General features: G+C 45.3%; 1 long non-coding RNA gene across 2 annotated transcripts in view; it reads left to right on the top strand.

Moving 5' to 3' along the window:
• The window catches only part of LOC136793491 (uncharacterized), an 83927-nt gene extending 66012 nt beyond the window's left edge, over positions 1-17915 (top strand). For both annotated transcript variants that reach the window (XR_010838779.1, XR_010838780.1), the window contains 2 exons: positions 14260-14352; positions 17845-17915. This is a non-coding gene — a long non-coding RNA (uncharacterized lncRNA). The remainder of the gene's footprint in view (positions 1-14259; positions 14353-17844) is intronic.
• Positions 17916-18133: the final 218 nt, after the last annotated feature.

Genomic DNA, 18133 nt, shown 5'->3' on the forward strand with positions numbered 1-18133 from the left:
AGGTCATAGTGAAAGACATGAACAGGGCCTGTGTTAGTCACAGAATCAAGGCCTCAGTTAGGGAAAGCTTCAGGGCCTGAGTTAGGCACAGCCTCAGGTCTTCACTTAAGGACGGCAACAGGCTTTCTTTTGGAAAGTATCAGAACAGTGGATAGAAATGAGTCAGGATATTAGCTCAGGACAGTGTCCGGATTTTAGTTATTGATTGCAACAGGTCCCATGTTAGGGACAGATTCCGGGCTTTAGTGAGAGATAGTGTCAAGGCCTTTGTTCGGATTAGTCAGGGCTTAGTTAGGGATACTATTAGGGTTTCATTTAGGATAAGATGCAGGACATGAGCTTGGGACAGAGTCAGGTTCCGGGCCAGGGATAGCGTCACGAAATGACCCAGGAAAAGCGTGAAGACCTTCGTTATTGAGAGCCTCAGGGCCTTACTTAGGACCAGCGTGAGGGCCTAAATCAGGACCACTGCCAGGGCTTCCTATACAGACAGCGTCAGAGCATAAGGAAGGTACAGCCAAAGGGCCTAAGTGAGGCTTATGTTTAGGGCCTGAGTTCGGGACACTGTCAGGGCATGACTTAGGAGCAGCAGAAGGGCCTCTGTGGGATCAGCGTGAGGGTCTTCACTAAAGACATTATCAGGGCCTCTGTTAGGGAGAGCCTCAGGGCCTCATTTTCAGACAGCATCAAGGCTTACTTTGGGTCAGTTTCAGGACCTTGGTAAGACCTGGGTCAGGATATTAACTCAGGATAGCATCAGGACTTTAGATATTGGCGGCAGTAGGGCCTTAGTTAGAGTCAGTGTCAGGGTCTGAGTTAGGAATATCATTATGGGCTTTGTTAGGTAATAGTGTCAGGGACTGAGCTAGGAGTAGTGTCAGGGTCCGAGTTACGTGTAATGTCAGGGTCTTGGTTTGGGACAGTGTCAGGGCCTGGTTTAGCACGAGTCTCCAGGCCGTAGTTAGGGACAGGTTCAGAGCATCGGGAGTAATTTCAGCACCTTATTTATGTTCAGCATCAGGGATGATTTAGTTAGCATAAGAGGAGCCATTCCTGCAAGAACCCTGAAGGCCAACACACAAGAATGTAAAAGTGAACCATGCACGCTGCTATGAAGGAATATTCCACAGCAGTTGAGTACACTTTGTTTAAGGTTAACAAGAGTTTAAAATTTATTTTTTTAAGAAACCAATATTCATATGATGAAAGAATTTCGTCATAAAGAATCTCTTTCCCTAAACTTGACATTAGCTAAAGTCAAGATTAGATTAAGGTCTAGGGGTAGTGTCAGTTAATGACCTAGATTTAGTGTCAAGACCTTAGTTACTTAGAGAATCAAGGCCTAAAATTTAGGACCTGCGTCAAGATTTTCGGTAGGGACAGCGTCAGACCTGACTTATGGAGAACGTCAGGGCCTGAGTGAGGCCTAGCGTCAGCCCCCTAGCTGCAGACACAGTCAGGGTACGACTTAGGAGCAGCATAAACACCTTGGTTGGGTCAGCGAAAGGTCATAGTGAAAGACATGAGCAGGCCTTGAGTGAGTCACAGAATCAAGGCCTCACTTAGGGAAAGCTTCAGGGCCTGAGTTAGGCACAGCGTCAGGTCTTCACTTACAGACACCGACCGGTTTGGGACAGTGTCAGGATCGTGCATAGAAATGTGTCAGGAAATTATCTCAGGACAGTGTCCGGATTTTAGTTATTGATTGCAACAGGTGCCATGTTAGGGACAGATTCCGGGCTTTAGTGAGAGATAGTGTCAAGGCCTTTGTTCGGATTGGTCAGGGCTTAGTTAGGCATACTATTAGGGTTTCATTTAGGATAAGATGCAGGACATGAGCTTGGGACAGAGTCAGGTTCCGGGCCAGGGATAGCGTCACGAAATGACCCAGGAAAAGCGTGAAGACCTTCGTTATTGAGAGCCTCAGGGCCTTACTTAGGACCAGCGTGAGGGCCTAAATCAGGACCACTGCCAGGGCTTCCTATACAGACAGCGTCAGAGCATAAGGAAGGTACAGCCAAAGGGCCTAAGTGAGGCTTATCTTTAGGGCCTGAGTTCGGGACACTGTCAGGGCATGACTTAGGAGTAGCAGAAGGGCCTCTGTGGGATCAGCGTCAGGTTCTTCATTAAAGACATTATCAGGGCCTCTGTTAGGGAGAGCCTCAGGGCCTCATTTATGGACAGCATCAAGGCTTACTTTGGGTCAGTTTCAGGACCTTGGTAAGACCTGGGTCAGGATATTAACTCAGGATAGTATCAGGATTTTAGATATTGGCGGCAGCTGGGCTTTAGTTAGAAACAGTGTCAGGGCCTGAGTTAGGACTAGCATTATAGCCTTTGTTAGGTATAGTGTCAGGGACTGAGCTAGGAGTTGTGTGAGGGCCTTTGCTAGGGACAGTGTCAGGGCCTGAGCTAGGATGAGCCTCCAGGCCTCAGTTTGGGACAGGTTCACAGCCTTGAGACTAATTTCAGGACGTTATTTAGGGACAGCATCAGGGATTTAGTTAGCATAACAGTAGGCATTCCTACAAGCACCCTTTAAGCCAACACACGCAGATGCAGAAGGAAACCATACACGCTGGTATAAAGGAATATTCCGCAGAAGTTGAGTACATTTTGTTTAAGGTCAGTAAGAGTTTAAACATTATTTTTTTCAGAAAACTCTATTCAGAAGATGAAAGAATTTCATCCTAAAGAATCTCTTTAGATAAATTTGACATTAGCAACGGACAAGGTTACATTCAGGTCTAGGGCTAGTGTCAGGTAATAACCTAGGTTTGGAATCAAGCCCTTAGGTACTTAGAGAATCAGGGCCTAATTTAAGACCTGTGCCAGGGCTTCGGGTAGGGACAGCGTCAGAGCCTGATATAGGGAGAAGGTGAGGGCCTGAGTGAGGCCCCTAGATGCAGACACTGTCAGGGCATGACTTAGGAGCAGCATTCAGGGCGTTTGTGGAGTCAGCATTCGGGTCATAGTGAAAGACATGAGCAGGGCCTGAGTGAGTCAGAGAATCGAGGCCTCAGTTAGGGAAATCTTGAGGTCCTGAGTTAGGCACAGCCTCTCGTCTTCAGTTAAGGACAGCGACAGGCCTTTCTTTGGGACTGTGTCTGGTGGGTGGATAGAAATGTGTCAGGATATTAGCTCAGGATAGTGTCCGGATTTTCATTATTGACTGCAGAAGGTCCCATGTTAGGGACAGATTCTGGGCCTTAGTGAGAGATAGGGTGAAAGTCTTAGTTAGGATCAGTGAGCGACTTAGTTAGGGAGAGTATTAGGGTTTCAATTAGGATAAGATGCAGGACATTAGCTTGGGACAGAGTCACGATCCGAGCCAGGGATAGTGTCAGCCAATGACCTGGGTTGGTGTCAAGACCTCAGTTACTTAGAGAATCAGGGCCTAATTTAGGACCTGTGTCAGGGTTTCGGGTAGGGACAGCGTCAGAGCCTGACTTAGGGAGAACATCTAGGCCTGAGTGCGGCCTAGTGTCAGCCAGTCACTAGCTGGAGACACAGGGCATGACGTAGGAATAGCATCAGGGCCTTTGTTGGGTCAGCATTCGGGTCATAGTGAAAGAAATGAGCAGGGCCTGTGTTAGTCACAGAATCAAGGCCTCAGTTAGGGAAAGTTTCAGGGCCTGAGTTAGGCACAGCCTCAGGTCTTCACCTAAGGACGGCAACAGGCTTTCTTTTGGAAAGTATCAGGACAGTGGATAGAAAGGAGTCAGGGTAATAGCTCAGGACAGTGTCCGGATTTTAGTTATTGATTGCAGCAGGGACCATTAGGGATATATTCTGGGTGTTGGTGAGAGATAGTGTGAAGGCCCTTGTTAGGTTTAATCAGGGCTTAGTTAGGGATACTATTAGGGTTTCATTTAGGATAAGATGCAGGACATGAGCTTGGGACAGAGTCAGGTTCCGGGCCAGGGATAGCGTCGCGAAATGACCCAGGAAATGCGTGAAGACCTTCGTTATTGAGAGCATCAGGGCCTTACTTAGGACCAGCATCAGGGCCTAAATCAGGACCACTGCCAGGTCTTCCTATACAGACAGCGTCAGAGCATAAGGAAGGTATAGCCCAAGTGCCTAAGTGAGGTCTATCTTTAGGATCTGAGTTAGGGAAAGAGTCAGGGCATGACTTAGGAGCAGCAGAAGGGCCTCTGTGGGATCAGCCTGAGGGTCTTCATTAAAGACATTATCAGGGCCTCTGTTAGGGAGAGCCTCAGGACCTCATTTTCGGACAGCATCAAGGCTTACTTTGGGTCAGTTTCAGGACCTTGGTAAGACCTGGGTCAGGATATTAACTCAGGATAGTATCAGGACTTTAGATATTGGCGGCAGTAGGGCCTTAGTTAGAGTCAGTGTCAGGGTCTGAGTTAGGAATATCATGATGGCCTTTGTTAGGTATAGTGTCAGGGAGTGAGCTAGGAGTAGTGTCAGGGTCCGAGTTACGTGTAATGTCAGGGTCTTGGTTAGGGACAGTGTCAGCGCCTGGGTTAGCACGAGTCTCCAGGCCGTAGTTAGGGAGCGGTTCACAGCATCGGGAGTAATTTCAGCGCCTTATTTATGTTCAGCATCAGGGATGATTTAGTTAGCATAAGAGGAGCCATTCCTGCAAGAACCCTGAAGGCCAACACACAAGAATGTAAAAGTGAACCATGCACGCTGCTATGAAGGAATATTCCACAGCAGTTGAGTACACTTTGTTTAAGGTTAACAAGAGTTTAAAAATTATTGTTTTAAGAAACCAATATTCATATGATGAAAGAATTTCATCGTAAAGAATCTCTTTCCCTAAACTTGACATTAGCTAAAGTCAAGATTAGATTAAGGTCTAGGGGTAGTGTCAGTTAATGACCTGGATTTGGTGTCAAGACCTTAGTTACTTAGAGAATCAAGGCCTAAACTTTAGGACCTGCGTCAAGATTTTCGGTAGGGACAGATTCAGACCTGACTTATGGAGAACGTCAAGGCCTGAGTGAGGCCTAGCGTCAGCCCCCTAGCTGCAGACACAGTCAGGGTACGACTTAGGAGCAGCAGAAACACCTTGGTTGGGTCAGCGAAAGGTCATAGTGAAAGTCATGAGCAGGCCTTGAGTGAGTCACAGAATCAAGGCCTCACTTAGGGAAAGCTTCAGGGCCTGAGTTAGGCACAGCGTCAGGTCTTCATTTAATTACACCGACAGGTTTGGGACAGTGTCAGGATCGTGCATAGAAATGTGTCAGGAAATTACCTCAGGACAGTTTCCGGATTTTAGTTATTGATTGCAACAGGTCCCATGTTAGGGACAGATTCCGGGCTTTAGTGAGAGATAGTATCAAGGCCTTTGTTCGGATTAGTCAGGGCTTAGTTAGGGATACTATTAGGGTTTCATTTAGGATAAGATGCAGGACATGAGCTTGGGACAGACTCATGGTCCGAGCCAGGGATAGTGTCAGAAAATGACCTGGGTTGGTGTCATGACCTTAGTTATTTAGAGAATCAGGGCCTAATTTAGGACCTGTGTCAGGGCTTCGGGTAGGGACAGCGTCAGAGCCTGACTTAGGGAGAACGTCTAGGCCTGAGTGAGGCCTAGTGCCAGCCCACCTGCTGGAGACACAGTCAGGGCATGACGTAGGAACAGCATCAGGGCCTTTGTGGGGTCAGCATGCAGGTCATAGTGAAAGACATGAACAGGGCCTGTGTTAGTCACAGAATCAAGGCCTCAGTTAGGGAAAGCTTCAGGGCCTGAGTTAGGCACAGCCTCAGGTCTTCACTTAAGGACGGCAACAGGCTTTCTTTTGGAAAGTATCAGAACAGTGGATAGAAATGAGTCAGGATATTAGCTCAGGACAGTGTCCGGATTTTAGTTATTGATTGCAACAGGTCCCATGTTAGGGACAGATTCCGGGCTTTAGTGAGAGATAGTGTCAAGGCCTTTGTTCGGATTAGTCAGGGCTTAGTTAGGGATACTATTAGGGTTTCATTTAGGATAAGATGCAGGACATGAGCTTGGGACAGAGTCAGGTTCCGGGCCAGGGATAGCGTCACGAAATGACCCAGGAAAAGCGTGAAGACCTTCGTTATTGAGAGCCTCAGGGCCTTACTTAGGACCAGCGTGAGGGCCTAAATCAGGACCACTGCCAGGGCTTCCTATACAGACAGCGTCAGAGCATAAGGAAGGTACAGCCAAAGGGCCTAAGTGAGGCTTATGTTTAGGGCCTGAGTTCGGGACACTGTCAGGGCATGACTTAGGAGCAGCAGAAGGGCCTCTGTGGGATCAGCGTGAGGGTCTTCACTAAAGACATTATCAGGGCCTCTGTTAGGGAGAGCCTCAGGGCCTCATTTTCAGACAGCATCAAGGCTTACTTTGGGTCAGTTTCAGGACCTTGGTAAGACCTGGGTCAGGATATTAACTCAGGATAGCATCAGGACTTTAGATATTGGCGGCAGTAGGGCCTTAGTTAGAGTCAGTGTCAGGGTCTGAGTTAGGAATATCATTATGGGCTTTGTTAGGTAATAGTGTCAGGGACTGAGCTAGGAGTAGTGTCAGGGTCCGAGTTACGTGTAATGTCAGGGTCTTGGTTTGGGACAGTGTCAGGGCCTGGTTTAGCACGAGTCTCCAGGCCGTAGTTAGGGACAGGTTCAGAGCATCGGGAGTAATTTCAGCGCCTTATTTATGTTCAGCATCAGGGATGATTTAGTTAGCATAAGAGGAGCCATTCCTGCAAGAACCCTGAAGGCCAACACACAAGAATGTAAAAGTGAACCATGCACGCTGCTATGAAGGAATATTCCACAGCAGTTGAGTACACTTTGTTTAAGGTTAACAAGAGTTTAAAATTTATTTTTTTAAGAAACCAATATTCATATGATGAAAGAATTTCGTCATAAAGAATCTCTTTCCCTAAACTTGACATTAGCTAAAGTCAAGATTAGATTAAGGTCTAGGGGTAGTGTCAGTTAATGACCTAGATTTAGTGTCAAGACCTTAGTTACTTAGAGAATCAAGGCCTAAAATTTAGGACCTGCGTCAAGATTTTCGGTAGGGACAGCGTCAGACCTGACTTATGGAGAACGTCAGGGCCTGAGTGAGGCCTATCGTCAGCCCCGTAGCTGTAGACACAGTCAGGGCATGACTTAGGAGCAGCATAAACACCTTGGTTGGGTCAGCGAAAGGTCATAGTGAAAGACATGAGCAGGCCTTGAGTGAGTCACAGAATCAAGGCCTCCGTTAGGGAAAGCTTCAGGGCCTGAGTTAGGTACAGTGTCTGGTCTTCACTTAAAGACACCGACCGGTTTGGGACAGTGTCAGGATCGTGCATAGAAATGTGTCAGGAAATTATCTCAGGACAGTGTCCGGATTTTAGTTATTGATTGCAACAGGTGCCATGTTAGGGACAGATTCCGGGCTTTAGTGAGAGATAGTGTCAAGGCCTTTGTTCGGATTGGTCAGGGCTTAGTTAGGCATACTATTAGGGTTTCATTTAGGATAAGATGCAGGACATGAGCTTGGGACAGAGTCAGGTTCCGGGCCAGGGATAGCGTCACGAAATGACCCAGGAAAAGCGTGAAGACCTTCGTTATTGAGAGCCTCAGGGCCTTACTTAGGACCAGCGTGAGGGCCTAAATCAGGACCACTGCCAGGGCTTCCTATACAGACAGCGTCAGAGCATAAGGAAGGTACAGCCAAAGGGCCTAAGTGAGGCTTATCTTTAGGGCCTGAGTTCGGGACACTGTCAGGGCATGACTTAGGAGTAGCAGAAGGGCCTCTGTGGGATCAGCGTCAGGTTCTTCATTAAAGACATTATCAGGGCCTCTGTTAGGGAGAGCCTCAGGGCCTCATTTATGGACAGCATCAAGGCTTACTTTGGGTCAGTTTCAGGACCTTGGTAAGACCTGGGTCAGGATATTAACTCAGGATAGTATCAGGATTTTAGATATTGGCGGCAGCTGGGCTTTAGTTAGAAACAGTGTCAGGGCCTGAGTTAGGACTAGCATTATAGCCTTTGTTAGGTATAGTGTCAGGGACTGAGCTAGGAGTTGTGTGAGGGCCTTTGCTAGGGACAGTGTCAGGGCCTGAGCTAGGATGAGCCTCCAGGCCTCAGTTTGGGACAGGTTCACAGCCTTGAGACTAATTTCAGGACGTTATTTAGGGACAGCATCAGGGATTTAGTTAGCATAACAGTAGGCATTCCTACAAGCACCCTTTAAGCCAACACACGCAGATGCAGAAGGAAACCATACACGCTGGTATAAAGGAATATTCCGCAGAAGTTGAGTACATTTTGTTTAAGGTCAGTAAGAGTTTAAACATTATTTTTTTCAGAAAACTCTATTCAGAAGATGAAAGAATTTCATCCTAAAGAATCTCTTTAGATAAATTTGACATTAGCAACGGACAAGGTTACATTCAGGTCTAGGGCTAGTGTCAGGTAATAACCTAGGTTTGGAATCAAGCCCTTAGGTACTTAGAGAATCAGGGCCTAATTTAAGACCTGTGCCAGGGCTTCGGGTAGGGACAGCGTCAGAGCCTGATATAGGGAGAAGGTGAGGGCCTGAGTGAGGCCCCTAGATGCAGACACTGTCAGGGCATGACTTAGGAGCAGCATTCAGGGCGTTTGTGGAGTCAGCATTCGGGTCATAGTGAAAGACATGAGCAGGGCCTGAGTGAGTCAGAGAATCGAGGCCTCAGTTAGGGAAATCTTGAGGTCCTGAGTTAGGCACAGCCTCTCGTCTTCAGTTAAGGACAGCGACAGGCCTTTCTTTGGGACTGTGTCTGGTGGGTGGATAGAAATGTGTCAGGATATTAGCTCAGGATAGTGTCCGGATTTTCATTATTGACTGCAGAAGGTCCCATGTTAGGGACAGATTCTGGGCCTTAGTGAGAGATAGGGTGAAAGTCTTAGTTAGGATCAGTGAGCGACTTAGTTAGGGAGAGTATTAGGGTTTCAATTAGGATAAGATGCAGGACATTAGCTTGGGACAGAGTCACGATCCGAGCCAGGGATAGTGTCAGCCAATGACCTGGGTTGGTGTCAAGACCTTAGTTACTTAGAGAATCAGGGCCTAATTTAGGACCTGTGTCAGGGTTTCGGGTAGGGACAGCGTCAGAGCCTGACTTAGGGAGAACATCTAGGCCTGAGTGCGGCCTAGTGTCAGCCCACTAGCTGGAGACACAGGGCATGACGTAGGAATAGCATCAGGGCCTTTGTTGGGTCAGCATTCGGGTCATAGTGAAAGAAATGAGCAGGGCCTGTGTTAGTCACAGAATCAAGGCCTCAGTTAGGGAAAGTTTCAGGGCCTGAGTTAGGCACAGCCTCAGGTCTTCACCTAAGGACGGCAACAGGCTTTCTTTTGGAAAGTATCAGGACAGTGGATAGAAAGGAGTCAGGGTAATAGCTCAGGACAGTGTCCGGATTTTAGTTATTGATTGCAGCAGGGACCATTAGGGATATATTCTGGGTGTTGGTGAGAGATAGTGTGAAGGCCCTTGTTAGGTTTAATCAGGGCTTAGTTAGGGATACTATTAGGGTTTCATTTAGGATAAGATGCAGGACATGAGCTTGGGACAGAGTCAGGTTCCGGGCCAGGGATAGCGTCGCGAAATGACCCAGGAAATGCGTGAAGACCTTCGTTATTGAGAGCCTCAGGGCCTTACTTAGGACCAGCGTCAGGGCCTAAATCAGGACCACTGCCAGGTCTTCCTATACAGACAGCGTCAGAGCATAAGGAAGGTACAGCCAAAGGGCCTAAGTGAGGTCTATCTTTAGGATCTGAGTTAGGGACACTGTCAGGGCATGTCTTAGGAGCAGCAGAAGGGCCTCTGTGGGATCAGCCTGAGGGTCTTCATTAAAGACATTATCAGGGCCTCTGTTAGGGAGAGCCTCAGGACCTCATTTTCGGACAGCATCAAGGCTTACTTTGGGTCAGTTTCAGGACCTTGGTAAGACCTGGGTCAGGATATTAACTCAGGATAGTATCAGGACTTTAGATATTGGCGGCAGTAGGGCCTTAGTTAGAGTCAGTGTCAGGGTCTGAGTTAGGAATATCATTATGGCCTTTGTTAGGTATAGTGTCAGGGAGTGAGCTAGGAGTAGTGTCAGGGTCCGAGTTACGTGTAATGTCAGGGTCTTGGTTAGGGACAGTGTCAGCGCCTGGGTTAGCACGAGTCTCCAGGCCGTAGTTAGGGAGCGGTTCACAGCATCGGGAGTAATTTCAGCGCCTTATTTATGTTCAGCATCAGGGATGATTTAGTTAGCATAAGAGGAGCCATTCCTGCAAGAACCCTGAAGGCCAACACACAAGAATGTAAAAGTAAACCATGCACGCTGCTATGAAGGAATATTCCACAGCAGTTGAGTACACTTTGTTTAAGGTTAACAAGAGTTTAAAAATTATTGTTTTAAGAAACCAATATTCATATGATGAAAGAATTTCATCGTAAAGAATCTCTTTTTCTAAACTTGACATTAGCTAAAGTCAAGATTAGATTAAGGTCTAGGGGTAGTGTCAGTTAATGACCTAGATTTGGTGTCAAGACCTTAATTACTTAGAGAATCAAGGCCTAATTTAGGATCTGGGTCAGTGTTTTGGGTAGGGACAGATTCAGACCTGACTTATGTAGAACGTCAAGGCCTGAGTGAGGCCTAGCGTCAGCCCTCCAGCTGCAGACACTGTCAGGGCATGACTTAGGAGCAGCATCAGGGCCTTGTTTGGGTCAGCGAAAGGTTATAGTGAAAGACATGAGCAGGGCTTGAGTGAGTCACAGAATCAAGGCCTCGGTTAAGGAAAGCTTCAGGGCCTGAGTTAGGCACAGCCTCAGGTCTTCACTTAAGGATACCGACAGGGCTTTTTTTGGGACAGTCAGGATGGTGCATAGAAATGTGTCAGGAAATTACCTCAGGACAGTGTCCGCATTTTAGTTATTGTTTGCAGCAGGGACCATTAGGGACAGATTCTGGGCCGTAGTGAGATATAGTGTTAAGGCCTTAGTTAGGATTAGTCTGTGCCTTTGTCATGGAGTGTATTAGGGTTTCAGTTAGGAAAAGATGCAGGACATTAGCTTGGGACAGAGTTAGGTCCGTTCCAGGCATAGTGCCAGAAAATTATTGAGAGCATCAGGACCTTAGTTAGGCCCAGTGACAGGGCCCTAAATCCGGACGTCTTCCAGCGTTTTGTATACAGATAGCGTCAGAGCCAATCTAAAGTACAGCTAAAGGGCCTAAGTGAGGCCTGTCTTTAGGGCCTGAGTTAGTGCCACTGTCAGGACATGTCTTAGGAGCAGCATAAGGGCCTCTGTGGGATCAATGTGAGGATCTTTGAAGAGATTATCAGGGATTCTATTAGGGATAGCCTCATGCCCCCATTTATGGACAGCATCAAGGCTTACTTTGGGTCAGTTTCAGGAGCTTGGTAAGACCTGGGTCAGGATATTAGCTCAGGATAATGTCAGGACTTTAGATATTGTTGGCATCTGGGCCTTAGTTAGAGACAGCGTCAGGGACTGAGTTAGGGAGAATTTCAGGGCCTTAGTTATGCTAGAGACTCTAAGACCTTCCCTGAGTTCTAAAGGGCAGATTCGAACAGTTGCTAATCATGGAAAGGAGGGACTGCACAGACCAAAGAAGAACAGAATAGAATGAACAGTGCAGCCTTGGGCCAAGATTCTGGTTTTGCCTCAAGGGATACAGTTAAGAGCATCTTTGGGCTCTTTAGCAACCTAAACCCCCCCACAAAATAGAAGATTTTAGTCTTCATTCCAGAGAAGGTCCTCAAGAGACCATCTGAGGTCAGGTTATATTTAGTTAAGGCCCTGTACACACAGTAATCCTTAGGACACCTGTCTCTTTAAACCATTGCTGTAAAACTCCTCACCAGATCCTCCTGCATTGGGACACACGGTTTTTGAGGGTCGGAGTTTTCTGTGTCCCCCTTTGGCTGCCAAAGGAGTAAAGCTATTCTTCTCTACTTCCTGCAAACCTCTCTCTCTGAGATTTGATTTGGCACTGGTGCACAGAGGTTGAGTTTTCGACATCAAATTTAGTACCCAATGTGGGGCTGACTTGGGGATCCCCCTGTGGGTCCCCTGACTTGATCGGACACTGAGATTTTCTCCACACTAGTCTCTTTCGAGAGAGTGTAAGGTTGGAGAATTCCTTTAGAGGCCAAACCACCTGGGACCCTTGCCTGGAAAGGCCAAGCCCCAGTCATCCCAGCAGTTAGAACTCTAGGGCAGGAGTAGATGGTGGAAGAGGAACCACCCTAGCAGCTGCCGAGGCCGTCTTTGCCTTGAGGACGTTCCTCTGTTCCTCCTGCCTGGACTGCCCTGAATGTCCTACTCCAAGGGATTATTTTGGGGAACCAGAAAAATAGCATTTGGGATGTTGCAGCACCTCAGCCAGTGTGTGGTAACTCCCCTGGCAAGCAGTCTGAGGTCCTTTTAGCCCTGTACATTTGGGGGAACCTTGGTTCCCATTTGGGTGACTTTTCATTCCAGGAAATCTCATTTGGAAGCTGAACCACTTGGACAGAGGTCACAGGCTAAGTTGAGACTTGGAAGCTGATTTGAGTCTTGTGCTGTTTGGTTGTTGGTTTCTCTTTGGTTTCTGGTTCCTTTGGTGTGAGGCTTCCATTGGTGTTTAGGATTTTGTTGTGTTCTTAGTCCGTGGTGTGAGTGTTCCATGGTTCAAACGTAAGAAGTGCTTCTTCTTCAGTTCCATCTGAGAGCCAATGGGCAAAATCCTGGCAGACTGGTCAACCTATAGTTGTAAACCTAAGAGTAAGAAAAGAATGAAATTCTATTGTAATTTTGTCTGGCCAATGTATGGATACATTCTTGAAAAATGAGGAAAGGTGGTCTTTGAATGATAGCCTAAATGACTATACTACCCTTCAGCTAGAGTTATTTTGTCACAGGAGGAGAAAGACAAAAGAAATTCCATACGTTCAAGCATTTATGAAACTACGTAATAAAGAAGGTGAGCGGCTAGGTAACAGGCTGATGGTACAAAGAGAAAAGAAAGTCACTTTGTACTAGAGCTCGTTGTGTCTGAATGCAGAAAAAAATAAGGGACAACATAAGATGGATACAGAAGGTGGTGAACATTTGTGAAAAGGGAACATGGAGGGAAGAGTTGTGCCTGACCACGCTATTCTAAGATGGATTTTGTTGGAAGTGGGTTAGGGCAAGCCTGCATTTTGTTTCTCCCTCCAAAGTTTTCTTAGAATGCTGCTTTTGATTGTGAACAGCTGGTGAGTTCCTTTGCCTGTGTCTGTGATCTGTATTTTTGTTTGAAATCTCTTTACTTTGGTTCAGTGAATAAGTGTTTTTTGGCCAATTCTAACCGTTCTTTTGATCTCCAGCTAACTTTGGGATGCTTTAGAAGGCCCTTGAGCTATCTCAGAGAGAAATGTTTGATTAGTATATTAAATTACATGGAATTCCTAAAAATCTAGTATGTCCTGGTAAAATTGGAAGTCCTTCCCCTCAAGCTACTTAGGACTTGGAGCAATTGGATAAATGACACCTCTGTATTGAAGTGTGTATTTATGAAAGTTACTGTGTTGGCTTCATTTTGCCCCGATGTTTAAGAGGAAAGGAAAATTACATAGTGAAGTTATCAGAATGTAATGACTCATGATGTATCACTGTTTGCTTTAGGTCTACTGCTAAAAGCACATGTACAATGCTTGTGTGACAATTGGGTATGAATAATAAAATGTATGGCCTATAGAAAGCGTTTTGTCATTAACATACCTCTGAGCATGTTCGCGATACCTGATCAGTATTCCCCCAAAGTGGATTAACTAGGCAAATAACAAGGAGGCCTAGCACTGAGGGAAATGATCTACACCAGGGCCAAACAGCTGAATCATTCTGGCACTGAGGGATTGACATTTTGATCATCAGTGCTTTCTATTGAAAGACTTGGAATCAAAAGGAAAAAAACTTCACGTATTGAGGTGTGAGGAAATCTCTCTGGCTTATACATGGTTTAACTTAAATTATACTGACCAGAGTGGCCTGTTTTGTGGCCTTTTAGATACGAATTGTACATCTGCTTTGGCATTGAGGAAGGGAATGCATTTTACAGTCAAAAAGGAGTAGTAACTATGGTTCAGACATCCAAGATAAACCTAAGTGACCTTTGTAGATGTGATTTAGATGCATTCCTGAATTCTTTTTCTGTTTTCTTTTTAAGTTTTTTTTGGATGTGGACCATTTTTTAAGTCTATTGAATTTGTTACAATATTGTTTCTGTTTCATGTTTTGGTTTTTAGGCCACGAGGCATGTGAGATCTTAGCTCCCTGCCCAGGGCTCAAACCGGCACCCTCTGTGTTAGAAGGCAAAGTCTTAACCATTGAGCCACCAGGTAAGTCCCCGCATAACTGTATTGTTGAAATTGAATTTCTGAGCTACATCAGACTCAGGATGCCACTAGCCATTCTGAAAACAATGCCTGCTGGTAGCTGCAACCGTACGTTTTCAAGGACTCCTATCTTAACTATTAAATTTCAAACAGTGACTTTAGATCAGATACTATTAGAAAGATGAGACATATGTGTAGTGTTCAGTAGCTCCTGTTATGGATATGTCAATACTACATCAGAAGTTAAAACCTACTTAGGTAGAATTAGACAACTTGCTACGAAATCTCTCTGAAGTGCCAGTTCCAGACCAGGTTTCAGGCTTATTCTGCTGAATTCCTAAGGGGATGCACACTTTGGGATGGCATCAGGACTTTAGTAAGGACAGTGTCAGGACCATGGTAAGAGATGGATCAAGATATTAGCTCAGGATAGTGTCAGCACGTTAGTTATTGGCGGCAGCAAGGCTGATGTTAGGGACAGCTTTAGGGCCTTAGTTAGGGACAGCATCAGAACCTGAGATAGACCAAATATCAAGGCCTAGGCTAAGACTAGGGTCAGGGCCTTTGTTAGGGACAATGACAAGGCCAGGGTTAGGCCTAGCATGAGGATGTGAGTTAGGGACAACCTCAGGGCCTCACTTCGGGACAGTGTCAGGGCTTACTTAGGGAAAGGGTCAGTTAGGGTTAGGGTTAGGGCACAGGTTAGGATTAGGGTAAAGATTAGGCTATGGATACCAGTTAGGGTTTTAAGGGTTAGGGCATGGTTTAGGATTAGGGTATGGCTTAGGTTTAAGCATTTGGGTTAGGGTTAGGGCACAGGTTAGGATTAGGGTAAAGATTGGGGTATGGATACGTGTTAGTGTACGAGTTAGGATTAGCGTACAGGTTAGAGTTAAGTTTAGGGTTAGGGCACGGGTTAGGATTAGGGTATAGTTTAAGGTATGTCTATGGGTTAGAGTTAGTGTATGGGTTAGGTTTAGGGTATGCTTTAGGGTTGGGGTATTTATGAAACCTCTCCCACTCTCCCGATATCACTTAGCAGGTAAAGTAATATTATTTCGACTCCAGGAATGGAGAATAATATAGACGCTAGGATAAGACAAATAACACACACATTATAAATAAATCTCATTAGGATTTTGTTTGTAACCAAATCTCATTAGGATTTTGTTTGTAACCTGTACATTAAAACACTAGTGCTTGGGAAATCTATTGGAGGCAGAAGCAGTAAAGGGTAGTTTTATGGGAATAACATCACAGATTTTCTGTAGAATACACAGATTTTGACTGGTTAGCAAGTCAAGGAGGCATGCTTTTGTTCTGAAGATATAAACCCTCTTCTAAATTGAGCTCTTATTGGAAGTTAGACATTTTCTCTTGCTGTTGTATTGTTTTGTATTTGCATGATTATTCTGCTTCCATCTCCCTTGTTAAACCGTTGATTTGGGGAAGAGTGCCATTACTGAAAGGAGGTAACAGAATTTTTCTCAAAAAAAGAAGGAAATGGTTCTCACCTAACTATTAAGAAATAATCTCTATACTGGTGTACTGACAGAATTATGATTCAGGGATAATAATCCTATGTTGTAACAAGGGAAATTTAAAAAGATTAAGGGAAAAGATAATATTTTACCACTTGCCATCCTTTCCCACTCTCTGAAATGACTAGTATAATGTGGAGAATTCTCATTTCATCTGTAAGGAATGCATGAATTAGGATATGGGGGTTAACAGATAAGTACTGATATATATGAAAGACATAATCAAAAAACACCTAAGGAATACAGAGAGAGGTCTACTCAACACTCTGTAATAACCTACACGGGAAAGGATCCAAAGATGAATAGATTGATACATACATATGATGAACCAGATGCAGTACACCTAGAACACACACCACATTTTTATCCAATTGGCTGTGATACTAGATAACAATTAAATTTTAAAAAACACACAAGAAGTAAGGAGTTATAAGCTCTTGGGGGTTTGCCCTGGCACACTGCACTCTCATTTGCAGCCTACTAACACAATTTCCAGGAAGCCTCTGTTGCAGGAAAACCCAGAGTTGGAAATGGAGAAATGCTGCCGCCTTGTGGCCGTTTCCCGCAAGAGCGGCTTTAAACGGATAGCTATGGGTCACTTAACATTCACAAGGACTCAGGCCTCTAAAAGACACTTGCCCTCAAAAAAAAAAAAAATGTCCTGAGCTCGGCAGTGGTGAAAAAAATTCAAAGCAGGCAAATGTGTCAAAGAGATAGTATGATAGAGGTAAGTTTTACTCACTCTTTATCAAAAAAAGCAAAATGGAGAAAAGCTCAACCTCAGGAATGATCAGACTCCTCTAATCTACAAAAAGCTTTCAGCTCACCCAAGTTAACTACCGTCAGCCAAAAGACTACAAACAATAAATGCTGAAGGGGTTTTAGAGAACTCTGTTCCCTCTGTCTGCGGAGGACATGTCTAGTTGTAACAGCCAATAATGAGAACAGAAAGGAGCTGCGTTTTCAATTAAAAATTGAGCCACCCTTCCATCCAGAACACCCACAGCTGAGCCTCTCACCTGAGAAGACAGGCTGCAAGAGCTGCACTCCACGAGTTTTCACAGTAGCCAAGACACCGAAGCAACCCAAATGTCCATCAACAGATGAATGGATAAGAGCTGGTCCGTGGACACAGTGGACTATTAGCCATGGAAAACAAGGAAACACTGCTCTTTGAGGCACCCGAGATGAGCCTAGAGATCATCACAGAACATGAGTTAAGTCGGAAAGCAAAAGGCATACCGTATGACATCACCTATAGGCGTTATCTAACAGCTGACACAAATGAACATATTTCCACAAAGAAAGACACTCACACACTTAGAAAACAAACTAAGCTGATGTAAAATGAAAGGTGGGGGGAATGGATAAATTAAGATTAGTGTCACCATATGTGTACAAATACGTATTAAATATATATATCAAACAGACCGACCATATAGCAAGGGAGGTCACCAGAACACTCTGCAATAATTTACATGGGAAGGGGATCTGTACAAGAATATATATATATATAAAACGTACAAATGAACCAGATTCTGTACATATAGGACCAACAGTATTCTAATCATTACCCCGATTTAAACAAATTAAAAGAGCGAACAAGAAGTAATGTGACATACACTTCTGGGGTTTTTTCCTGGCACATTCCATTCTAATTGACAACCTGGGAACAGGACTTCCAGAAGGCTCTGCTGCCCTAGTAGCCAGATGTGGGAATGTAGCAATGCTGACGCCTTGTGGCCGTTTCCCACAGCAGCAGCTTTAAAGTCAGTGCTAATGGTCACTCAATATTCACACCCATTGCAGGCTTGTAAATGACACCTGCCCTCCAAAACAAAATCCTGGGGTCGAAAATCGACCAAAAAAGTCCAAAGAGGGCAACCTTCCAAGAAGACAATTTCGAGAGGTGTATTGTACTCACGGGTTTTTTTTTTCTGTTTTGGTTTAACAGAATAAAAAAAGGCGTGGAAAAATGCTGAACCTTAGGAATTATTAGACACGAAACTACACGTTACAAAAACCTATCATGTCACACGACTCAGCATGGCCAGCAGCAAAACTTCTGCAAACAAGAAATGCTGACGGGGTGGTGAAGAAATGCGTACCCTCGGTTCTAAGTGGGACGTGGTAAGAGCCCCTAAGGAAAACACAGTGGAGTTGCCTGGAAAGGGTCAACATTGAGCGACCGTTCAATCAAGCATAGCCACTGCTGGGTCTATCACCTGAGAGGATGAGAATCA

The sequence above is a fragment of the Kogia breviceps genome, unplaced genomic scaffold, assembly GCF_026419965.1.
Source record: "Kogia breviceps isolate mKogBre1 unplaced genomic scaffold, mKogBre1 haplotype 1 scaffold_81, whole genome shotgun sequence".
In the NCBI taxonomy this organism is placed as follows: domain Eukaryota; kingdom Metazoa; phylum Chordata; class Mammalia; order Artiodactyla; family Physeteridae; genus Kogia; species Kogia breviceps.